The sequence below is a fragment of the Leptodactylus fuscus genome, chromosome 4, assembly GCF_031893055.1.
Source record: "Leptodactylus fuscus isolate aLepFus1 chromosome 4, aLepFus1.hap2, whole genome shotgun sequence".
Taxonomy (NCBI): Eukaryota; Metazoa; Chordata; class Amphibia; order Anura; family Leptodactylidae; genus Leptodactylus; species Leptodactylus fuscus.
In genome coordinates, this window is record NC_134268.1 from 191,179,500 (window position 1) to 191,206,405 (window position 26,906).

General features: G+C 43.6%; 1 long non-coding RNA gene across 1 annotated transcript in view; it reads left to right on the forward strand.

The window, feature by feature from the left end:
* The first annotated feature begins 412 nt into the window (after positions 1 to 412).
* LOC142200886 (uncharacterized) overlaps positions 413 to 26,906 on the forward strand; it is a 615,073-nt gene continuing 588,579 nt past the window's right edge. The window contains exon 1 of the long non-coding RNA XR_012715474.1: positions 413 to 429. This is a non-coding gene — a long non-coding RNA (uncharacterized LOC142200886). The remainder of the gene's footprint in view (positions 430 to 26,906) is intronic.

Consider the following 26,906-nt stretch of genomic DNA (forward strand, 5'->3'; position numbering starts at 1 on the left):
TCAGTTTTCTAGTACAGGGGGAACAGTAAGGTCCCCCGATGTATTTTCTTCATGCACCATTTTTTTGGTATTAACAATGTTGATCAGAGACATCATTACTTTGTACTTTTATTACCTAGCAGAACATGCAATAGACTATCGTCTGGTCTGTATGCGGTGACCGCTCAGCTCAGGAGGGGATTCCTCTGTGATAAATTACTTAGAATGGATTACCGAAGGAGTCTGTTCAGGAGAACATAAGATATACGAGTCTCAGATCTCTTACTGTATAATAGGCTATATATATATATATATATATATATATATATATATATATATATATATATATATATATATATATAGTGCAATGCAAAAGTTTTAGGCAGTCATAGAACAAATGCCACAATATAAGAATGCTTTCAGAAACAGAAGTGTTAATAGTTTTTTTTTGTTTTATTTTTGACAATTAACATAATTAAGTGAATGAACAAAAGATAAATGTAAAACTTATTAATATTTGGTGCTAACCACTGAGCCACCACACAGAGTATATAACAGAGTAAACCCCGGAGATCCACTTTATTTTCTTGCACTGCCGCAATGTAAAGTGAATATTTCGCATTGTATAGTAATGTACAGGGTCGGACTGGCCCGCCGGGGGACCGGGGAATCCCGCGGTAGGCCCCAGCCTGGACTATTAAGACTTCATTATGGGGCCCTACCGGACCTCCACTGCCTTTTTTTAGTAGACAGTGGAGGTTCGGTAAGGCGTCTGCCGTCAGCACCCGGGCAAGTCACTGTGAGGTATGAAGGGAGAGAGACTCCGTGCTGCAGAAGGGCTGAAGGACCTGTGACGATGTCATATGTGGGCGGAGCTACACGGATCGTACAGAACTGTGTGATATCACACAGGAAGATGAATCTGCCGGGAACAGACTGATGGAAGGAGCAGAGAAGAGACAGCATGTGTGGTGAGTAAGAGGGAGACATGGAGGTGCAGGCTGTGTGAGCAAGAGGGGAGACATGGGGGGCAGGCTGTGTGAGCAAGAAGGGGGGAATGGGGGGTTCAGGCTCTAGGGGGATGGGCGCTGTGAGCATATAATACTGTGGGGGGTGTCACTGGTGAGCACATAATACTGTTTGGGGGTCACTATGGAGTACCTAATTCTGTTTGGGGGCCTCTGTGGTGCACATAATACTGTTTGGGGGTGACTATGGAGCACGTAATACTGTTTGGGGGCCCCTGTGGAGCACGTTGTACTGTCCCAGTATTGCTTACATGTGGGGCGTTGCGCTGCTTTCTCACCGTATTCTTGATAGCTGCAGTTGTGGGTACTAAAGCTGTATCTCTTTCAGGTATCTGAGATATTGCTTTAGCGCCCATAACTGCCACTATCAAGAATTCGCTTTAGTAAGGGGATAGGGGACCACGGACAAAAGTTTGTACCCAGGCCCACAAAACATTAGTTACACCAATGGTGGATGCTCTGGGTCCAGGCACCGCCATTAATATACATTATTTTTAACTAGATGGACTGTGCTGATATACAGACGTCCTGCACTTGGACGTAAAGTGGGCGACTCCGTTCATCAGGATCGCAGGTAGATGAGTATAACTCTTTTTATTAGCTTAGTTGTGGGTATTTTAATAGTACAAGGGGTTGTTTGGAGGGGGAAATTATAATTATAAGGAGGGGGCATTATGAACATAAGGGGGGTCACTTATATAAGGGTTATTAGGGGACATTAGGAATACAAGGGGAGGTTATATTAGGAGGCATTATGAACATAAGGGGGTGGTCATTGATATTAGGGGTCATTAGCGGTGCAGTATTTGTTAGGGGGAATCAGGTGCATACTATGAGGGGGCAATTAATTTAATGAAAGTGGCACTTGGGCTTTATTAAGACTAAGGCCTCACGTTGCAAACGGCAACAAAATGCCGCTGCAGGAAAAACCACAGCAGCAACGCATTGTGTTTTTTTCCTGCAGCGCTTTTCACTTTCTGCTTCCATTACACCTCTAGGGAAACCATCAGTGTTTTCGTAGGTATAAGTGATATTCCAGCGATTTCGAAAAACCCCAACGGTATTGGAAATCGCAGCATGTTCACTGCACATAATTTTCCACAATGTGTGGATGGGATTTGCTAGAATCCCATTCACATTGCAGGAACTGTCGGCTTTTCCTGTAGTGTTTTCGCCATATGAAGCCCCATCCACACTTTGAGGTAAAATAAGATACATGCTGTAATTTCCAAAGCAGTCTTGGTTTTAGAGTTAGACATTGCAGCATGTCTACGGAAATTCTGGCGGTTTCAATATAATTGAAGCAGAAAATACAGAGGAAAGCTCTGCAAACTTTCTGTGCAAAGGGCTGCAGGAAGAAACCTGATGCGTTATGGACGCGTTTTTTCCCGCAGCGCTTTTTTGCTGCAGGACACCACGTGGGACCTTAAGCTTTAGGAGTTTTCCAGTTCATTTATATTGATGATCTCTCCTCAGAATAAATCATCAATAAGAGATAAGTGACCCCCTGATCAGCTGTATGAAGGGGCCATGGTGTCTGTTTATATCGCACACTGTCTGTTTATAGTGACCGTGTGGTGTAATTCCAGCCTTGTCACATAGACGCTTATAGGACGAGGCTGTAGTTACATGACATGGCCACTATGAGATGTACGATACTGTGTAAACAGAGAAGGGGTCACAGCGCTTGCACAGATGCCACGATTCACTCAAACAGCTGATTCATCCCTCATTTTTACACCTCAGCCACGGAGGTGTAAAAAAAAAAACACACTCGACTGTCCCCAGCACCCTGTTGTCCTCCGCCTCTGTCTGTTCGGTCTCATGGCAACACCTCATTTCTGGAAATTCTGTACCCAATTCCTCTTAGCGGTCACATGAGGTGCAGGACTCCCAGCAAGAAGGTGCCAGCACGAGACTGAATGGACACTGGCCGAGGACAACGGGTTGCTGAGGACAGGTGAGTATGCTTTTTTATTTTAAACCTCCAGCCCGGTACATGAGTTGCTCCAATTCCTGGACAACCACTTTAAAGGATTTATCCATGTTTCTAATATTTATGGCCTGTCCTTAGGATAGGCCATCAATATTACATCTGTGGGAGTCTGACAGCCAGGACCTCTGCAGATGAGCTTTTTCATTACAGTGCGGCTACAGGTAATGGTGACAATTCTAGGGGCCACGCTGCTTTCTTGCCATATAGGATGTAGCAGTGGGTTTAGGTAGTGCAGTGGTGCACATCGTATGGCAGGCGAGCAGCCGGCTCCTGATATTACCTTTAGCCATCCTGTCTCTGTACAACTCATCTACAGGGGTCCTGGCGGTGGGCCCCTAAAAACAATTCCACTGGTGGGCCCTAGACACCCCAGTCCGACCCTGGTAATGTATCCGTTTTATTCCAATATCGTGTCTTCTGTACATTTCTTTACACTTGCCTATTATATAGCAAGTCTGCTCCCCGCGCTGTACACTGCCGTCATGTAGCAGGAGCTGCGCTGCCCCTCCCCCACACAGATCGGAGTGTGAAGGGGGAAATCTGCCGGCTGCTGTAAATGAAGCTGAGCTTTCACCACTGCCAGACAGGACAGAGCTGCACATGAGCCTCCATACCCAGTGCACCCAGCCAAATGTAAGTACATTTTTTTGGTAAAATATGTATATTTAATGTGTGTAAAGTGTCTGATATACTGTGTGAGTCCTGTATGTTTGTAGATAGGTGTGTGTGTGTGTGTATATGAATGTATGTGTGTAAATGTATGTTATATGTATTAGCATACCTCCCAACTTTTGAAGAACAGAAAGAGGGATAAAATGTGTGGCGCGCATAGTGCGCTACATTTATTTTAGCTCTGCCCGCTTTTACACTGACTCCACCCATTCTCTTTCATTTTTCATGTGCCCCCACACAGTATAATCCTCCTACAGTCACCCGTACATTATATGTCCCCACATATATATATACATATAATGTTCCTTCCAACTGCCCCACAGTATTAAGTCCCTCTCCTGGTGCCCCAGTATAAACATGAAACTGGATCAGCTGGAGGGGGACATTAGCAATGGGGAGGGGGTCCCATGTCAAAAGTTTGCCACGGGGCCCCGCCATTCCTAGTTACGCCACTGGGCTAGAGAGTTCTCTCGCAGCATTGGGGATACCCCCAGTGCTGATTGAGCGCTAGGAACCGCCCCAGTGCTGCGAGAGAACTCATTTGAATACCGACAAAAAACGGGATTTATACCGAACAGTGGCGCGGAGAAGACATCTAAAGGTAGGAGATGAGTAGCCTTTCTTAAGGCTATTCCTACGTGTTAGGGACAAAAAATGGAGTTTTAATGATAGGATCCCTTTAACAATAGACATCTGTGTGCCCTTTGTCATGTGGCAGTATTATGCCTGTGGCAATATCAGAGCCTCAGATCTGAAGGCACAGGAATGTTTTGTTTGCGACATTTCTACCTTTTTTAATAATCTACTCTATAAACTGATCCCCCTACTACCTCTAGAGTCATACAAGGTGAATGATCCACCTGAAGAGGGTAAGGAATATTTTGATGAAGATGAACTCAGGCTTCAGGGGTCGATGTTCTCATGAAGAACTATATTGAGCCCTTCCACCCATTGTCTTACTCAATAGCAAAATTATAAATACTTACACCTAGAATACTATCATGTCGAAATGTTGGCTTCTGCAGAGTCTCAAAGTAAAGAAAGATCTTGTGACGGGGTCACATGGTGGCTCAGTGGTTAGCACTGCAGCCTTGCAACACTGGGATCCCGGTGTTCAAATCCAAGGGCAAAAAAAAAAAAAAAACACCTGCAAGGAGTTTGTATGTCCTCCCAGTGCCTGCATGGATCTCCATCCTATATTCCAAAAAGATATACCAATAGAGAGGGGAGGGGAATGCACATTGTGAGCTCTGTGTGGGGCTCACAATCTACATTAAAAAAAAAAAAATCTTGTAAACATCATGGCATCAAGTAATCCAGAAACAAGTCATTAAAATTAATGGGTGTTCATTAGATAAAGACATTTTTGCAGTAATTTTGGAGCCATAATTAACACCTAATAGGACACGATGTAACATCCATCTAATCTGTGTTATTTGCTCTTATGTGAATGTCTGTTCTGTCATTTATTTTATTTGGGTACAATCGTCACCTCTTTCATCTTCACAAGCAGTGGCGTAACTAGGAATGGGCCCCGTGGTGAACTTTTGACTTGACACCCCCCCCCCTCCTGACCGACACCGAAGACCTCGACAGACCAACCTCTGCCGCATTCCAGCGCGCTCTATTGTGCCCCATAGTGGTCCCTGCACACAGTATTATGCCCCATAGTGGCCCCACTACACAGTATTATTAGAGATGAGCGAACACTGTTCGGATCAGCCGATCAGAACAGCACGCACCCATAGAAATGAATGGAAGCACCTATGACGCCGGCCGGCCGCTGGCAAAGTCAGTGTCACAGGTGCTTCCATTCATTTCTATGGGTGCGTGCTGTTCGGATCGGCTGATCCGAACAGTGTTCGCTCCATAGTGGCCCCTGCACACAGTATTATGCCCCATAGTGGCCCCTGCACACACTATTATGCACCATAGTAGCCCCTGCATACACTATTATGCACCATAGTGGCCCCTTCACACACTATTATGCACCATAGTGGCCCCTGCACACAGTATTATGCCCCATAGAGGCCCCTGCACACAGTATTATGCCCTATTGTGGCCCTTGCACACGGTATTATGCCCCATAATGAACACCCATGAACAATTATTATACTCTGGGGTCTTTTCAGACCCCGGAGTATAATAATCGGGACCCAGGGGGATACAAACATAAAAAAACACTGTTACTTATCTATCTTTGGCTCAGTTGCAGTCTTCAGTGGTGTCGGCTATCTTTAATGACATACAGACATCACATGACCCGGTACGCAGGTCCCGGTCAAGTAACGTCACAGATGTCACACAACTAGGCCCGATGCCTGTATGGAGCGTGGAGAGGTAAGTAACAGTGTTTGTTATGTTCACTTACCTCTCCCGGTATAATAATAGTGCTTGTGGGCCCCTGCCAGGATCGGCATGTAAATAGGGCCCGTTAGCGGCTGAAGTAACTCCAGCTGGTAATGGCCTATTAAGAAAAAAAAATGCAGGGGTAGCGGCTGTTGCCGGGCCCCTAATGTCCCGGGCCCGGTAAGTACACCTCTGTTCACAAGGACAGTATACAGTAGTTATTACTAGATATTAATTTAGATATAACTGGAAAAATGGGATTGCTGACTGTCTGCTTAATCTCCCAGAATGTGCGGAAGACTCCAGAAATAAAGAGACCACCTGGTAAAGTAGGAAAATCTCCCAGACAGTCAGGAGAAGATGTGTCCTTACTTATCTTCTTAGATGGGTGAAGTGATGACCAGCTGTGGGCCCTTGTAAGTAACGCAAAAGATTCCTTTTTGAACCTGCGCATCTTGCACATTTTATTTTGGGATATCTCATGCCTGGAGTAAATGTAAGGAACATCAGCAAGAAGCGTCTGTCACACCCCTGGACAAATAACTTACGTCCTTTGATGATCAGACGAAGAATATGTGATAAGTAGCAGCGGCGCACTGTCTTCTCACAGATCACTTTTTGCCAGTGGAACATAGCAGTGTGGTAGAATGAAGGAAGGCGGCCATATTGTCTTATATAGGGTAGTGTGTCATTATAGGGGCACTCCGCGGCTTTTCTTACAGGTTACAGTGCCATCATCATGGTGGAATTAGCTAAGAATGAAATATGTTGTAGTATTTGAGCGACATATTGTGTAAGGGGATAATAAACACTATACAGTTAATGTAAAGTTTCTCACGACTGGGAGGAAAGGTTGTCATAGACCCACTTCAGCCATCTTTATATACTTCCATTATATATGGGGGACAAATTTAGTAAGTCCCAAGAATCCCCGAGGAGATGACAGAGGTCACTTGTGAGGCTCTAGCAAACCTCAGCTTTCTGCAGGCTGGCATTGGGTGTTCTTCCCAGTCTCAGGGCTACAGCAATGATGAGATGGGCAATGGCTCGGGAACCTCCATTACAACCTCATAAGAGGCTGCAAGGGGCTGCCATGAAGTGACTAAAAGCCTTCTTTCCTTATCCCAGCCAGCCATGGTTTGGACTGGACTATTCTTCCCTAGAAGGGGGAGTGTAATACACAGTGGAATGTACCATAGTAGGGAGAAAACTTATAAGGAAACTGCAGAACATTATACAGACACACTGGCACAGACTTAATACAAATGCAAACAGTGCAAAAATACTTAAGCAGAGTCCACTAGGACGTTGCATTTGTACTTTGACATCCCTTGTTTCGGTGACATATAATGTCTAAACATAGAGACCGCAATACTATGTCTTTACAACCTTTCCTGGGTAACAGAAGCCAACATGGGAGATTTATTGTTTATTGTATCATTTAAAACTTTTTTCTAGTTGACACGTCGGAATAGCCTTAAGAAAGACTCTTCGTCTCCTACCTTTATCAGTCGCCTCCAGCATGCTGTTCGGTAGAAATATCGTTTTTTACCGGTATGCAAGTGAGTTCTTTTGCAGCACATGGGGCGTCCCCAATGCTGCGAGAGAATTCTCTCCAGCGACGCCTCCATCCTCAACAGCAACCACCTCTTCTGCGTCTTCTTCTGGCTGGGGGGTCACACTCCGGCGCCTTCGCAGTCGGCTCTGCCATTGGGACGCAGGCGACCATTTTTTTGGAGGTCGCTACGCGCGCATGCACAGTACGCTCCTGTAGTTCAATGGAGAACAGGAGCAGACTGCACATGCGCTCTTAAGCGGCCTCCAAAAAAAATGGCCACCGGCCGGCCAATGCACTCGGCTTTGCCTGGGCCCCGATGGCAGAGCCGACTGCGCAGGTGTACAAGTCTGACCCCAGCCGGTAAAAGAAGATGAAGAGGCGGTTGCTGTTGAAGATGGAGGCGTCGCTGGAGAGAGTTCTCTGGCAGCATTGGGGACACCCCCAGTGCTGTTTGAACACTGGGGCACACCCCCAATGCTGCGAAAGAACTCATTTGCATACCGGTAAAAACTGTATTTCTATCGAACGGCAGGCCGGAGACGACTGATAAAGGTAGGAGACGAATAGCCTTTCTTAAGGCTATTCTGAAGTGTCAACTAGAAAAAAAAAGTGTTTAAATGATAGGATCCCTTTAATCTGATAGTAGAGCGACATCCTGGCAATAATGTTGGCTGGGCAGGTGATTTACTGATCTAGTGGTAACCCTACTTACACGTCAACCAATCTGATATTTGCCCTGTACCCAGTGAGTAGTTGATAAATGTGTCTTGCTGGAATAATCTTTTAGTTCAATCTAAGAGATACTTGTTGGAGGGAAAGTAAAATACCAGGTAGATTAGATGAGAATACTTTTTAGAGGAGCCGTTCTGGGACTAGACCCAATCCTGAGCTTCTACTTCTAGTAGCTTTAAATGATAAAATTCTTCCCCTACAGCCTCTTATATCACTGACTACTGGTATAAATGTGAGGTTCTTAGCGCACAGTTTGGTCAATTGTGCGAGCCCATCTGCCACGTCACGGCGACCTCATTCAGATGGGTCCCTACACTAAGACTTTATGTGTTATACTCCCCTAACAGACAAGACCCCAGAGATCAAGTTCTTAGAGACTGCACTGTAACAGTGAGTATATAAGAAGTTGATCCCTTGCCCTATATGTAAAGTGTTAGTGTAGGGACCCATCGTAATAAGGCCACTAAGTGGTCGATGGGATCAAAAATATCATGTGAAATTTATCTATCTATCTATTTATCTATCTAATATCTATCTATCTATCATCTATCTATCTATCTATCTATCTATCTATCTATCTACTATCTATCTCTATCCTATCTATTTACATATTTATCTATATCTATTTACATATTTACACAATACACACACTATATATATACATACACACTATATATATATATATATATATATATATATATATGTATGTATGTATGTTACATAAGTGTAACAACAAATTATTCTATCTATTTGTCTGTCTATCTATCTATCTATCTATCTATCATCTATCCATCTATTCTATCTGTCTATCTATCTGTCGATCTATCTATCTATCTATCTATCTATCTATCTATCTATCTATCTACATATTTACACAATATACACACTATGTATATATATATATATATATATATATATATATATATATATATGTTACATAAGTGTAACAACAAATTATTCTATCTATCTATCTATCTATCTATCTATCTATCTATCTATCTATCTATCATCTATCTCTAACCCTATCTATCTATATATCTCCTATCCATCTATCTATCTATCTATCTATCTATCTATCTATCTATGTGGATGAGACCCCGCTCTCTTACCACAGACGCCCCCTATAGTTACCACCTGGCTGAGCAGGGTGAGCGCTCACCTCCATCTCCATCACTGCCTTGGTAGTAACTGACACCGGACAACTGATTCTTCAAACTCAGCTCCAGCAATCCTATTGGCTGTCAGTGGCTGCAGTTACCATGGAGACATAAACAACTCAGGATTTAACTCTTTAAGTGCCAATATTGTTTTATTATTAATATTTTTATTATTTTTATCATAATTTTTATTTTTATCATTTATTGCTATCAGTGGCGTAACTAGGAATGGCGGGGCCCCGTGGCAAAGTTTTTGACACACATCCCCCTTCCTGACTGACAACAAAGACCCCATAGTGGCCCCAGTACACAGTATAATGTCCCATAGGGGCCCCTGCACACAGTATTATGCCCCATAGTGTCCCCTATACACAGTATTATGCCCCATAGTGGCCCCTGCATGCAGTATAATGTCCCATAGGGGCCCTTGCACACAGTATTTTGCCCTATAGTGGCCCCTGCACACAGTATTATGCCCCATAGTGTCCCCTATATACAGTATTATTCCCCATAGTAGCCCCTGCACACAGTTTTATTTCCCCATAGTGGCCCCAGTACACAGTATAATGTCTCATAGTGCCCCCTGCACACAGTATTATCCTCCATAGTGGCCCCTGCACACAATATTATGCCCCATTGTGGCCCCTGCACACACAATTATCCCCCATAGTGGCCCCTGCACACAGTATTATGCCCCATTGTGGCCCCTGCACACAGTATTATGCCCCATAGTGGCCCCTGCACACAGTATTATGCCCCATGGTGGCCCCTACACACACAATTATGCCCCATAGTGATCCCTGCACACAGTATTATGCCCCATAGTGCCCCCTGCACACAGTATTATGCCCCATGGTGGCCCCTGCACACAGTATTATGTCCCATAGTGGCCTCCTACACACAGTATTATGCCCTATAGTGGCCCCTGCACACAGTATTATGCCCCATAGTGGCCCCTGCACACAGTATTATGCCCCATAGTGGCCCTTGCAGACAGTATTATGCCCCATAGTGGCCCCTGCACACAGTATTATGCCGCATAGTGGCCCCTATACACACTATTATGCCCCATAGTGGCCCCTACACACAGTATTATGTCCCATAGTGGCCCCTGCACACAGTATTATGCCGCATAGTGTCCCCTATACACACTATTATGCCCCATAGTGGCCCCTACACACAGTATTATGTCCCATAGTGGCCCCTGCACACAGTATTATGCCCCATAGTGTCCCCTATACACACTATTATGCCCTATAGTGGCCCTTGCACACAGTATTATGCCCTATAGTGGCCCCTGCACACAGTATTATGCCCCATAATGAACACCCATGAACAATTTTTTTTTTCCAAATATTTAATTAACATGTAAAATTTATTATAAGGGTTGTTTTATAGAATAACACTGTGATTTTTTGCAATAATTTTTTGATATATTTATTTTTCTCTCCGCATGTTTTGTGCGGAAACTGAGCAGAAACCAAATTGACCCCATTATAGTCTATGGGGTCTGCAGGTTTACTTAGGTAACTGCTTTTGATGTGTATCGGTTTCCATTCAGAGGATCCCCAAGCGGAAATCCAAAGGCAGATGTGACCCGGGCCTTAGTTTGTAAGAATCTATTACCTTTTTTGTGCACTAAAAGAATTTTCCTTTATTTTTGTACATAGACTGTTTTAATTTTTGCTTTATCCTAAATGACATTCCTATGAACAATAAATTTGTGATGTGAGTTCTTATAGAGTGGCAAAGCTTTTGCGGTCTATCAGGGCTAGTCCACCATGTAGGCGATGTCTATTGACCTAAAAGAGTGTTTCATAATAGTTGTAAGCCAGGTATTCCCGACCTTAACATAGGTGAGATCATACATTTTAGTGCACAGAATGAAGACGTATAGGTGTGCCAGAGCTGGCGCCAGCACCCGGCATACCCAGGCAAGTGCCGGGGCCCCAGGCTCCTGAAGGGGCCCACTCGACTGCCAGGTGCTGAATATTACACTTTGCTTCTTATTTGACCTCAGCTTTAACTGCAAGACCCCAGGATACAGTTACACTGCCTGCATGGGCTGCTGTGACATTCCCCTGCTACTTGACTGTGTGAGGTGAAGAGTGAGTGAGGCCCTGACTGGCTTCATCATCATAATCATCATCATCATCATCATTTTATACACCCAGTGCTATGTCTCCTCAGTGCCTGCTGCTGCTGCACCCACTTCCCAATCTCATGTCACCAGGTAGGTGCCCCCCCTCCCAAATCCCGGTTCACATCTGTGTTGAGTATTCCGTTCAGGGAGTTTACTTGGGGACCCCCAATGGAAACCTATACGCATTAAAAAGCAGTTAACTAAGAAACCACACGGACCACATAGACTATAATGGGGTCCGTGTGGTTTCCGCACATAACATGAGGAAAGAAAAGTGCTTCTTGTAGTATTTTTCTCTCCGCATGATTCATGCAGAAAACACATAGTCTATGGGGTCCGTGTGGTTTCTTGGCTAACTGCTTTTTAATGCATATAGGTTCCGTCCCCAAGTGAACTCCCAGAACAGAATACTGAACACAGATGTAAACCGGGCCTAAGTTCTCCATGTAATGTCCCTTCCTATCACCGTCCTCAGAGACCTCTGATGGTGCACCTCCAGCCCCTTCTCAGCTCCACATGTAAGTGCCCTCCATGACCTTAGAGACCTCCTGACAGTAATGACCACCTGTCCCTACCCCTCCCTGCTCCCCCAATGTCTTATTCTGGGTACTTTCACTAAGTTTACACCTGCGATCAGGTTTCCGTTCGGGGGATCCGCTTGGGGACCCCCTAAACGGCAACCTAATCCACTTAAAAAACCGGATAGCTATGGAAACTCGCAGACCCCATAGACTATAATGGGACCAGTGCAGAAACCGATCTAGTTAAAACACTTCCAGCAACTTGTAAACCGCAAGCCACTTTAGGTCTGCGGTTTACAAGACAGTGAGAATGCAGATCGACGCACCGCCCGCAGAGACACAGCGTTTTTGTTGTAGATTTTGCTGAGTTTTTTGGGGGCCAAAGCCAAGAATGGCGACTAAAGGAATGGGAAATATCTAGGAAGCTTCTTATATGTCTCCCTTCTGCTCAATCCCCTCCTGGCTTTGGCTCAAAAAAAAAACACAGCAAAATCTGCAATAAAAAAATGCTGCTTTTCCACAATGTGGGGCCTTAGCCTTAGGTTGTTTCTTTTCAGATTGTGACGCACTGTGTAACCAAATGCGGTTATAGCATTGTTATTACCTGTAGTCACGCTATATCGATACAGCTGATCTGCAGGGGTCCTGGCGGTGGGCCCCTAGAAACAATTCCACTGGTGGGCCCTAGACTTCCCAGTCCGACACTGTTCATATACAGATATTATATTAACTGCTCTTCCCAAATCCTTTGGGCTATCAGATGAAAGGGAAACGGGAATTACAATAGTTCCATCCTGTCCCTCAGTCTCACAGAATACTTTCTGAATTTCTGCATGAAGCTGCACTATCCCAGACACAGAAACTACACCAGTCACAGCTTTGTACTCGGTCATTGCTTACTGTACAATATGCAGATTGGAAAGGAAATTAGATGCTTAGGTAACGGCTATTTGCTCCAGCAAAGCAGCAATTCTAGTACGCGGGAATGTCTAGATTGTTGTTATGGCTGAAACAAAATTCATTCTAGACAATACAGCCAAATCACCACCATATGGTACTAAGTATATATGGGGTTAATGGATATACTGCATACACAAGTTGGATTTTTTTTCTATAGCCCCCACCACTCCTGAGCAATCAATGCTGTCTATATTTAAGTTCCCTACTATCAGGTCATCAGTGTCAGGCAAAAGCAGGAAAGGGGGTGTGATTCTAAATTCCAGTTACTTGTGGACAGAGTCAGAATCACACCCCTTTCCTGCACCCACCTGACAGTAGAGAGGCATCAAAACTAACTGCAATTATTGCTCAGGAACGGAAAGAGAAAAAAATGCCATCTATGCAATGCAAACAGCTGGACTAGGCGAGGTGGTGAAAGTTCTTAAGTTACAGGGAGCCTGTCAGTAGAGAAAGGACTACGTGACTAGCCCCTGACTAGCTAGTTGTATAGCCCTCTCACTACTGACATACTTACACCAGGAGTGAACGTTCCTCTCTCATCACTGCAAGTCACCACACACAGGAATTATTGGAAATTGAACTTCTTGCTTATTTGCCAGCATACACTTCAGGGGCTTCTCATACCTTAGTTTTTTTCCATGGGCAATGAAGCTAGGCCGTGCTACTCCGGCTTTAGGAAAGTATTGTGCAGATGCAGAGACTTTTATTTTGCAGTCATGGACAGTATGGGGCTATTTGGGACTCTAAACCATTGGTCTATAAGGACTTGTGAGTAGTTTAGTGTTCCAAGTATGTGACAGGTTCACTGGGAATATTTTTGAGCCTCATCGAATTCGTCTCGAGGTAAGTAAAAATAATTGTATTGCCAATTGTGGCCATGGACAGTATTAGGATAAGATTATTTGGGACACTGAGCCATCTGTCCATGAGGACCTGTGGTGGCTTACCCTTCGTTCCCATCTGTGTAGGTATTCCGTCCAGGGGAGTCCGCATGGGGACCCCCCAGACGGAATACCAAATGCAATTGCAAGCGTTGTGCAGTAAAAGCATACGGACCGCATGAATCATGCGTAGAACTAGAATCATACTTTACTGTCGGCATGATTTGTGCGGAGACCCCATTATAGTCTATTGGGATCCGTGTGCTTTTACTGCACGACACTTGCAATTGCATTTGGTATTCAGTTCGGGGGAGTCCCCATGCGGACTTCCGCGGATGGAATACCAATGCAGATGTGAACGAAGGGTCAGTGTCTCAAAGGTTCATGCTAGGTTCCCTTTAAATGTATATTTATATTACAAAGTATCAGTGCTGCACATCATTACATTAGAGGGGTTGTCTGATATCCAGGTATAATGGATACTAATCACCTATCCACTTGATTGGTGGGGTGTGACACTCCGACACTTAGTTTTGGTGCTAATTTTACGCAACATGAGGTCTTAGCCTTAAGGGGGCTTCCTACTTTATACATAATATTTTCGTTTAGCTGATGTTCAGTTTCCTGCAGCCTCACCATAGTAGGGATGAAGCATTACATGGTGTCCATTGAAATCAATGAGTTTTGTATTTAATGCATGGACATGTAGGGTACTTAACAATGAGAGATGCTCTTAATAGCCACTCTACCCTCTGACAATGGAAGGACCAAAAGAAGAGCTGTCTGTATTAAATCTGAATTTCCAATGCATTTTATAATTAGACAACTCCTACAGTTCTATACTGTAAGTATCAGTTCTATGAGAATGGCTATATACATGTAAACCGTGAACACACGGCTGTCAGAGTGGTTACAGAGTCGCCCGACTAAGTCAGCAGCTCTGCAGGTTTGCCTCAGTATTCTTCACCGCATACCTAGATACAGTTTCTTTATATGAGTATGACGGGTGTCTCTAAAGTAGATGAGATCATAAAAGTGATAAAAACTAAAATTGGCCAAATGTGTCAGACTAATCTATTGTACATATTAGTAAATAGGAATATGCTGAAAATGTCAGAGTTTATAGCGCTGACATTTCTGATAGCATTACATTACAATGATTAGACAAATACAGCTGAAGACATTGCCATCTAGTGGTGAACATAAAAATGTGTCACTTGTCTACAGGAAACAGGAGGGATAATAGTAGGTAGATATCAGCACAAACACGATAAATTATTGCTCACCATAAAAAATAGTTTCATCCTAAACTATATCTACCGCACCGAGAATGAGCTGCTGAAATGGAATCACATTTGTGTGAATGTAATGATGATATATGTAAGGCCCGGTTCACATCTGCGTTCAGGTTTCTGTTCAGGGGGTCCTCTTGGGGACCCCCCTGAACGGAAACCTAATCCACATAAAAAAGCAGTTACCTTAGGAAACCCATAGAACCCATAGACTATAATGGGGTTCATGTGTTTTCCGCTCAGTTTCCACACAAAAAATGCAGAGAGAAAAGTGCTGCTTGCATGAAAATCCAAATGCAGAATCTCTGAACGCAAATCTGTACTGAGCCTAAGTGGTTACAATATTAGAGAGAAAGGAGAAGTTTGAAATTGAGGGGAAGCTCTAGTACCCCATTGGGTTGCTTATATCCTGGACACAATATGGGATACAATTGGGCATGGATATAGATCCTACACACTCATACATTGCCAAAGCTTGAGTCCCAGCTAGTCCCATAAATGTCTGATTGGTGATAAATCTGGCATCTGGGCTGGAAAAGAGATGTTGTACTATGGAAGAGACTTTCCTGGGATACCCGCTCTGTGTGTCGGTGAGCATTATCCTTGCAAGTTGGATGCCCTGCCTTAAAAGGCAGCACATGTGACCTTGGGATGTCCTGAACATATTACTGAGCTGTTGGTGCCCCTCATATCACTACTAGGGGTGACCACCTGTCACATGCCATGGCATCCCAGACCAACAGTTGTGGCAGTGTGTTGTCTCAAAACAAGGTAGGATTGAAGCGTTGCCATGAAGGCCTCCATATTCAGACTCTCATCGTATCCCAAACCGAACCTGGATTAATTGCTACAGACTTTCCAGTTCCGGTCCATAGCCGTCCAGATTTCTTGTTCACAATATCACTTCAAGCTAAACCAATTGTGACTGGCTATTAATGGCAGGACATAAAGGACACTGTGATACCAAATTTCCATTGTGGACAAAGAAACTGCTTGTGTTTGTTAGTAGATCAAGCAATTTGCTCTAGTGGTCCTTTGCCAGTCAAAAATCTCTCCTCATAAGGCACATTACCCTAAAGTAGGCTCTGAGAACCTTTTTAAAGGACCAAAGGGTCCTTTTACACCCTCTAGTGGCAAGACCCAGTATCTAATCACACCATACCTGTAATCATTTACATATCTGACATAATTGGAGGTGGAGCAATCCAACATGTGTATGTGGCTGCATTATGTTTGTGCTTTATATTCCTGTATGCACTCCCATCCGTCTGATATATGTATATCCTTATATTCAATATCTATCTAACTATGATTTATCATCATCTTTCATCTTCCATTTGAGGAATCATATACCATCTTCTTGTAAGGCATAAGCACGGATCAGTTTAGAAGAATGAGACTTTTAAGATCATGGTGCTTTTTGTCAGATCTGCAGCGTATCATATAGATCGGAGATTTACCACGGTTATTACCTATTGATTTCAGATGGGGAAAAGAGGAGCATTGAAAATGTCAGATTTCCTTTAACAGTCATTTAACCACTTCAGTACTGGGCCAATTTGCGGTCCAGGACCAGACACATTTTCGGGTTTTTTGTATATGCAGTTTTGAGGGCTGTAATATTTTTATCATTTGGGTTATTTTAGCATTTGGCTTTATTTTTATGTTGTTTTTATTCTTGCATGAGTAATACAGGCTCCTGTGCATAACTATAGAGCTGATCTGGTTCCTTTAGGACCCAGTGGCTCTAACACACGCTGATCCTGGAAGATCTTATGACCGGCAGGTCAAAGGGGAGCCATATCATGGTGGCTCATTGAGATATACAGAGCAATTGGGAAGGCAGGGAAGGTAATAAACCTTCCCTGCCTTCTCTCTGGGCTTCCCATTTCAGCAGATGTACAATTTCCTGCAGCTGCTGAAATCTGCTTGGATGTACTGGAACGTCCTTGCAGAAGGCAACCACCTTCCAGGCGTAATGGGTGGTCCGGGAGTGGATTAAAGTGGTATTACTATTTAAAGAAACATCAAATTCATCACATCTTCTAAACATACAGCCAAAAAAGTTATTAATATATGCAATAGATCATTATTAAAAATACAAAAGAATAAAGATGTTTGCTCACCAGATATCAGAGGACCCCATAGAAAAATGTAGTAATGAACAGCCATGTCTGTGTAAAATGCTATGAAATGATTAAGAAGCTTATACCTTCAAGAATTTTGGCATATATTAGGTGATCTGTATACGAGAAATTGAAATCTAGGCCAGCTTAGGGTCGTCTGAGATTTCAGCCATTAAAGAGGACCTTTCACCACTTTTGGGCACATGCAGTGTTATATACTGCCAGAAAGCCGACAGTGCGCTGATTTCAGCGCACTGTCGGCTTTCCCGATCTGTGCCCGGTGTAAAGAGCTTACAGTGCCGATACCGTAGTGCTCTATGGTCAGAAGGGCGTTTCAGACCATTAGCCAGAGACGTCCTTCTGCCTCGCACCGCCAATCGCGCTGTGCTGTGGAGCGGGGAGGAACTCCCCCCTCCCGCTCCTGATAATACTCGTCTATGGACGAGCTGTGTGAGCAGAGGGAGGGGGCGTTCCTCCCCGCTCCACAGCACAGCGCGATTGGCAGCGCGAGGCAGAAGGACGTCTCTGGCTAATGGTCAGGAACGCCCTTCTGACCATAGAGCACTACGGTACCGGCACCGTAAGCTCTGTACACCGGGCACAGATCGGGAAAGCCGACAGTGCGCTGAATTCAGCGCACTGTCGGCTTTCTGGCAGTATATAACACTGCATGTGCCCAAAAGTGGTGAAAGGTCCTCTTTAAAGGGGTTGTCCCATCACAAGGATCCTATCTATAATGCTTGTAAATGTGAATATAAGACTTTTCCTAAATACATTGCTTCAGCAGAACTCCTTTGTTTGTTCACTATATTACTTTATTCATTTTTTTGTGGCCACAGCCCTGACCTAGCTGCTCCTGAGTCAAGTGATATGTCAGCCTGCTCTCAGGAGAGAGGGAGGAGGGGCTAATTGCACGGGAGCGAGCTTGGAGGGGGGGTGTAGTTTACCCTTTGGGGGAAGGGGCCGCCAATACACTGTTAGACGCTGGCACAGGTGAAGCCAGCAACATCTCTATGCTTCTGCCCTGCATGAAGCCAGCAGCGGCAGAAGCGATGCTGTTATTCCGGGCGGGGGGCGGAGGAGCGGAATAACAGCATCGCTTCTGCCGTCAACCAGCATGGCTGTGGCTGCCTGACACCCTGTTGGGTCTGTATTTGCATTGTGAAGGCTAAACGGTCTATGAGCGCGCACGCAGGGCCGGCGGCATCTCGCCGCTTGGCTTTGCATATATGATCCCGCCCACCAATGACGAGACAAAGCCGGAAGACAGAAGATTTTAGAGGAACGAAGACTGGTAAGTATGCGACGTGGGAGTACCCCTTTAAACCATTATTTTCAATAGCACACTTGTTGGGGTAAAAAAATCCCCACCCAATTTTAAGACTGAGCCACTACTAGGAGATGCTCAGTGCACAGGAATGAATACAGGTACCATTAACCCCATGACTGGCAGGGAAGACTACAAGGGCCAGACTGCTAGGAACGCCTTCATATATTTGTTGTTCTGCTTGTTATGGCTGCACATTTTGCATTTGTCTCTGAGGCTGTGGTCATATACAATAAGGAGCAGTCCACTCCCTTTCTCTGTCCACATACAGATACTACTTGTTTCTTTATATATAATTCTGCCAGGAGTAACTGTACAATTGCAGAAAATAGCTGAAAAATGTCCAACAGAGTATAATCCAGGTACACAGAACTGCAAATACAAGCAGGCAAGCAGATATGACAAAGGAAAAAATACAATCTATGAACACAATCAGGAAATCTTCTTACTATCTGAATAATATCTCATTTGTAATCACACAAGCAGCCAAAAGCAGATACAAGTACAAAGAAGACTTTTCTTAGGGTGAGTTCACACTGAGTATACGCCAGCTTATTCTGAACGTAAAACACGTTCAGAATCAGCGGCGTATAAAGCAGTTCCCATTCATTTCAATGGGAGCCGGCATACGAGCGCTCACCATAGAAATGAATGGGCTGCTTTTTTCAACATTAGAAGTTTTATTGAAAGTTTTTCCAAAATTTTTTACACAAAAACGGAGAGGAAAAAGAAAAAAGGGAGGGTTTGAAGGGGGGGGTTGGGGGGGGGGAAATAATGTACAGAAGTATCAAATAATGGCAAAACTTGGGGGGAAAAGAAGGGGATGGAGAAGGGGGAGGGGAAGGGTGGGAGATGGGCAAAAAACAGATAAACGCTCTGGCGCAGCAGAGCTGAGAAATAAACCATATGCGAGAACCTTAGAACATATGAATAACAATAGACAGAGGAAATAAGGAAGAATTTAACAAACAAACCGCACAGGGGGACATTACACAGGGGACACAGAAGGAAAGAGGGAACGGAAGTCGGCAGAATAATAAAAATGGTTCCAAAGAAGCCATGTTTGTTGATGCTTGGTATCCTCTTGACGGATCTCAGCCACTAGGGTCTCCATAGTTCGCAAGGCAAGAACCTCATTCAGCCAACAAATGAGCGAGGGAGGGGTCGTGGACTTCCATAACCTGGGAATGACAGAGCGAGCTGCCACCAATAAAAATCCAAGAAGTCTACGGGTGGGTTTACGGAACATCCGGGAGAATAGTGAAAGAAGCAGCGGGGATGGGCTGCTTTTTTCACTACGAGCACTTCCATTGAAGTGAATGGAAAGTGCCCGCGTGTACGGCTCAGCATGAGCAGAGATAGCCGTACATGTGGGCACTTTCCATTCACTTCAATGGGAGTGCTTGTAGTGAAAAAAGCAGCTCATTCATTTCTATGGAGAGCGCTCGTATGCTGGCTCCCATAGAAATGAATGGGAACTGCTTTATACGCCGCTGATTCTGAACGTGTTTTACGTTCAGAATATGCTGGCGTATACTCAGTGTGAACTCACCCTTACATTGGAAACTGAGATGCTGCAGAATGTTTTGTACAGTCCAGAGAAAACAATTGGAATATGAGGGTGGAGGATGAGAAGAGAAATAAAACCTATATAGCCGGGTCATCTAGGACTCAATACTTTCCAGTGTGGCATCATTTATTTAACTTATATAGTCATTAAAGAATGTATAGTCAATGACAATATTATGACTGTTGTCTAGCGAGTGGATTTCACGAGATGGCTTTTATTCATTCTGCATATATCATAATAACTAGAGATGAGCGAGTAGTTAAATACTCGAGATTTGAATATTCGATTCAAGTAATCCTCAATATTTGACTACTCGATCGAATATCGAATCCCATTATAATCTATGGGAATCAAATGCTTGTTTCAGGGGAACCACTATATGACAAATGGGACTCACCAAGTCCACAAGTAGCAGGAGGAGAGTGTTGAGGAGGAGCGAAGGAAAGTGCGGTACTTGGGCAGGAGTGCGGTACTGGTTCTGCAGGAAGCTTGTCTTTCACGATGCGGAGTCTAAGATCAGACCACAATATAGACTGCATATTTAACATTAGAGCAGTCTACATTGAGGTCTGATCTTAGACTCCAGAAAAAATTGCATTTGTGTGTCAGCTGACTCACGTGTCCTGATGGGGTATAAATATAGCGTCCATTCTGTAGTTGCTGATAAAGAGGGAGTTTGCAGGGATGTAGCAACCTCTCAGCCTGAGGTGAATATACCATTTTGTCCAAAAGATAATTCCAGCAAACGATCCCGTACTTTAAAACTTAACGTTTAAAAACTTAACGCTTAAAATGGTGTCTGGCTATGAGTAAGGGGCTATTTTAAGCTCCGAAATGCATCAGCCAGACACTGTCTTTTTTGTCATTGCCATCATGAGCATTTTAATTTAAATGGACTGTACCATTTTCCGAATGACTTCAAAATAAAAGTTAAGTTTTAAAGTACGGGATCGTTTTCTGGAATTATCTTTTGGACAAAGTGATCTTAGACCCCGCCTTGTCAAAGATGAGCCTCCTGCAGTACCAGCATTGATCTAAGATCGGACCACAATGTAGCGTTGATTGGCTGAATGCTATACAGTGCATAGCATTCCGCCAATCAACGCTGGTTCTGCAGGAGGCTCGTCTTTGACCGTCAAACTTCAGCATCAATGACATCCCTGCAGAAATCCCAGGGCCACAGAAGGGTTAACCCCCATGTGTAGAGCCCTGCACACCAGTGGTGCCCGCACAGCCGCTTTTCTCCTACATGACAGCAGCCAGCCATTGTACATGAAGCAGAGAACTTACCTGAAGCAGGTAGTCAGCTCACCTGTAGAATTCAGGCAGGGGTACTTGGTGGTGTAAGTCTAAGATCGGACCACAATGTAGACTGCTCTTATGTTAAATATGCAGTTTTAATTGTGGTCCGATCTTAGACTCCGCCTCATCAAAGACGAGCCTCCTGCAGAACCAGCATTGATTGGCCGAATGCTATACAGTGTCTAGCATAGACATTCGGCCAATCAATGTTATGTCTATGTTGCCGATCAGCAACTAATGTTGCTGATCAGCAACTTGCAAACCGTACAATCAATACGGCCGTGTAAGACCAGCCCCTTTGCTGTCCTGATATACACTGATAAACAGCTAGCCAATGCTTATAATGTACAGTATCTATGGACAGGATTTCCCTAGTAGGGTGTGAACTGAAAATTATCTAGAACAGAGACACCTAAGGCTGTATTCACACAGAGTAACGGCAGCCGTTTTTTGTGTGCTTTTTGCACATAGCGCCGCTAAATAGCGCGGCGTACACGCGGCGCTAGGCGGCGTTAACACGGCGCTATGTGCAAAAAGCACACAAAAAACGGCTGCCGTTACTCTGTGTGAATACAGCCTAACTTTGGAGAGGTTTTTCAGGCAGAAAGCAGCAACATTTGTAATTAAAGTAAATTATATTTTGGTTCAGAATCACATGCTCTATTAAATGAGTCTAAATTGAAAACTTAGTGACCATTGAATCCTAGCGCTACCAGTCTGATTTGACAGCTATTAGTTTAGTTTGGTCCATGTCATATATGATTCATAGACAATAGTCTATATGCACAATGCATTTGATAGTTTTTAAATGAATATAGTCCCTGAATGGTCGGTATATACAGTTACGTAAGAAAAAATAATTATCGCTTTAATGTTACATAGACTGGTTCCATCTGGAATTGTTAGGCTGCTGGAACAAAAGCTTATTGACAAACATGTTCATAGAAAATAGCTGGATAATGACAAAGCATAACGTAGAGAAAAGAAAGTCTATCTACATGCCGCTTCTTAATAAACTCACATTTGTTCCAAAATTACCGTAAGGACTGACAACAAATGTCTTATAATAAGCAATTCAGATCTGTCATATGGGAAAGATGTAATACAAGACAGTCCCATAAGAATCCCATGTACATAAAGAGTGAAGCATTCATAGGGAACACTATTACAAAGTCATTGAAATGAAACTCACAAGAGACCAAAAACTCTTTCTACTTCGAAAAGCTTTTTATGTGTCTAGTACAAGGGAACACCAAGGCTAAAAATAGTCAATACATCGTACATACCATAGAGACAGACCCTACAGTATTGGAGAGAGGGGCAAGTAATAAGGTAAAGAATTGGCCTGATGTACATTGAATGGGAAAATATATTAAAGGTCCTCGTGTCCTTGGTGGTCAAAACTGGTCAAATCCAAGACTTTAGTTTACAAAACCACTTTGGTCACATTTGCCTTGTGACATGGTGCTCTAAATATACAGCATGGCGTGGTTTATATAACAGATTTACCATCCATAGTCAAGCAAATGACTACAGATTAATAATTCTGCTTCATGTTTGAAAACAGTTACAGTAATATCTTATTAGTGGAATTACAGAAGTAACAGCTGAAAATTATAGTTATTACAGGCGTCACAGTGCGAATTATTATACTGCAGAATTACATGAATGCGCAAGAAATTATTATTTTTTAAGAGAGCTAAAAATATCTCCATTAATGTGGCGTTATGTTATACCGAGAGTAAAGGTTAGTCAGCGGCATAGTGAGAGAGAAAGTGCAGGGCTATGAACAGAGTACCAGGGAATAATGCCTGTAACACAAATAGTAGAAGAGCTAATAGGAGCTTATTTTTTGGATACCTAACAGAATTTTCTATATACAGTGGGGCAAAAAAGTATTTAGTCAGTCACCAATAGTGCAAGTTCCACCACTTAAAAAGATGAGAGGCGTCTGTAATTTATATCATAGGTAGACCTCAACTATGAGAGACAAAATGAGAAAACAAATCCAGAAAATCACATTGTCTTATTTTGTAAGAATTTTTTTGCAAATTATGGTGGAAAATAAGTATTTGGTCACCTACAAGCAATCAAGATTTCTGGCTCTCACAGACCTGTAACTTCTTCTTTAAGAGTCTCCTATTTCCTCCACTCATTACCTGTAGTAATGGCACCTGTTTAAATTTGTTATCACTATAGAAAGACACCTTTGCACACCCTCAAACAGTCAGACTCCAAACTCCACTATGGTGAAGACCAAAGAGCTGTCAAAGGACACCAGAAACAAAATTGTAGCCCTGCACCAGGCTGGGAAGACTGAATCTGCAATAGGCAACCAGCTTGGATTGAAGAAATCAACTGTGGGAGCAAAAATTAGAAAATGGAAGACATACAAGACCACTGATAATCTCCCTCGCTCTGGGGCTCCACGCAAAATCTCACCCCGTGGGGTCAAAATGATCACAAGAACGGTGAGCAAAAATCCCAGAACAACGCGGGGGGACCTAGTGAATGAACTGCAGAGAGCTGGGACCAATGTAACAAAGCCTACCATCAGTAACACACTACGCCGCCAGGGACTCAGATCCTGCAGTGCCAGACGTGTCCCACTGCTTAAGCCAGTACATGTCCGGGCCCGTCTGAAGTTTGCTAGAGAGCATTTGGATGATCCAGAAGAGTATTTGGAGAATGTCCTATGGTCTGATGAAACCAAACTGGAACTGTTTGGTAGAAACACCACTTTACGTATTTGGAGGAAAAAGAATACTGAGTTGCATCCATCAAACACCATACCTACTGTAAAGCATGGGGGTGGAAACATCATGCTTTGGGGCTGTTTCTCTGCAAAGGGGCCAGGACAACTGATCCGGGTACATGAAAGAATGAATGGGGCCATGTATCGTGAGATTTTGAGTGCAAACCTCCTTCCATCAGCAAGGGCATTGAAGATGAAACGTGGCTGGGTCTTTCAACATGACAATGATCCAAAGCACACCGTCAGGGCAACAAAGTAGTGGCTTTGTAAGAAGCATTTCAAGGTCCTGGAGTGGCCTAGCCAGTCTCCAGATCTCATCCCTATAGAAAACCTTTGGAGGGAGTTGAAAGTCCGTGTTGCCAAGCGACAGCCCCAAAACATCACTGCTCTAGAGGAGATCTGCATGGAGGAATGGGCCAACATACCAACAACAGTGTGTGCCAACCTTGTGAAGACTTACAGAAAACGTTTGACCTCTGTCATTGCCAACAAAGGATATATAGCAAAGTATTGAAATGAAATTTTGTTACTGACCAAATACTTATTATCCACCATAATCTGCAAATAAATTCTTATAAAATCAGACAATGTGATTTTCTGGATTTGTTTTCTCATTTTGTCTCTCATAGTTGAGGTCTACCTATGATGTAAATTACAGACGCCTCTCATCTTTTTAAGTGGTGAAACTTGCACTATTGGTGACTGACTAAATACTTTTTTGCCCCACTGTACACATATATATATATACATATATATATATATATATATATATATATATATATATATATATATATATATTAGAGCATCTCAATTAAATAGAATATCATTAAAAAGTTTTGTTTTGTTTTTTTAGTAATTCAATTGAAAAAGTTGAACCCAAGTGTTTCTGTCACAGCCAAAGAAAACCCAAAAGTCATTATCTCAGAAAATTAGAATATTATATAAGAACAACTGTAAAAGAATTATTTAACACAGCAATGTTGGCCAAATGAAAAGTCTGTCCAGTAAATTCCCTCAATACTTGGTCAGGGCTCCTTTGGCATCAGTGCAGCAATGTGACATGGAGGGATCAGCCTGTGGCACTGCAGAGCATGTGTTATGGAAGCCCAGGTTGTATGATAGCAGCCTTCAGCTCGTCTACATTGTTGGGTCTGGGGTCTCTCATCTTCCTTTTGACAATACTCCATAGAATCTCTATGGGATTAAGGTCAGGCGAGTTTGCTGGCCAATCAAGCACAATGATACTGTGGTTATTAAAAAAAAAAGGTCTGTTGACAGTGTGGACAGAGGCCAAGTCGTTGTTGGAAAATGAAAATTCCATCTCCAAAAATCTTGTGGGTAGAGGGAAGCATGGAGTTCTGTAGAATTTCCTGGTAGACGGCTGCACTGACTTTGGTCTTGATAAAACGCAGTGGTCCTACACCAGCAGATGACATGGCTCCCCAAACCATCACCGATTAGGGAAACTTCGCACTAGACCTCAAGCAGCTTGGATTGTGTACAGCGGCCTCTCCGCTCTTCCTCCAGACTCTGGGACCTTCCAAATGAAATGCAAAATTTACTTTAATCTGAAAACACCTTTGACCACTGAGCAACAGTCCAGAACTATTTGATGATAATTCTAATCTATATCTAACACATCCTAGATCTGAATGAATGAATGAAACATTCTCATTGAATACTTTGTTGTGTTCAAAGTTGAATGTGATAACAACAAAATCACACAAAAAGCATCAATGGAAATCAAATTTATTAACCAATGGAGGCCTGGATTTGCAGTCCCACCCACCCCCCAAAATTAATGTGGGAAAACACACTACAGGCTGATCCAACTTTAATGTAAAGTCCTTAAAACATGTCAAAATGAAGCTCAGTAGTGTGTGTGGCCTCCACGTGCCTGTATGACCTCCCTACAATGCCTGGGCATGCTCCTGATGAGTTTGCGGATGGGCTCCTGAGGGATCTCCTCCCAGACCTGGACTACTGGACAGTCTGTGGTGCAACGTGACATTGGTGGATGGAGCGAGACATGATGTCCCAGATGTGCTCAATCAGATTCAGGTCTGGGGAACGGGCGGACCATTCCATAGCTTCAATTCCTTCATCTTGCAGGAGCTGACACACTCCAGCCACATGAGGTCTGGGATCGTCCTACATTAGGAGGTACCCAGGGCCAACCACACCAGTATATGGTCTTACAACGTGTCTGAGGATCTCATCTCGGTACCTAATGGCAGTCAGGCTACCTCTGGCGAGCACATGGAGGGCTGTGTGGTCCTCCAAAGAAATGCTACCCCACAACATTTTCTGACCCATTGACAAACCGGTCATGCTGAAGGATGTTGCAGGCAGCAGATCACTCTCCATGGCATCTCCAGACTCTTCACATCTGTCACACATGCTCAGTGTGAACCTGTTTTTATCTGTAAAGAGCACAGGCCAACCAGTGCCAAAGTTTGGCAATGGGTCAGTAATGGTGTGGGGTGGCATTTCTTTGGAGGGCCTCCACCCCGAGTGCGCATGCATAGAAGTTTGAAGCCGGAAGAAGATGCGGAGAG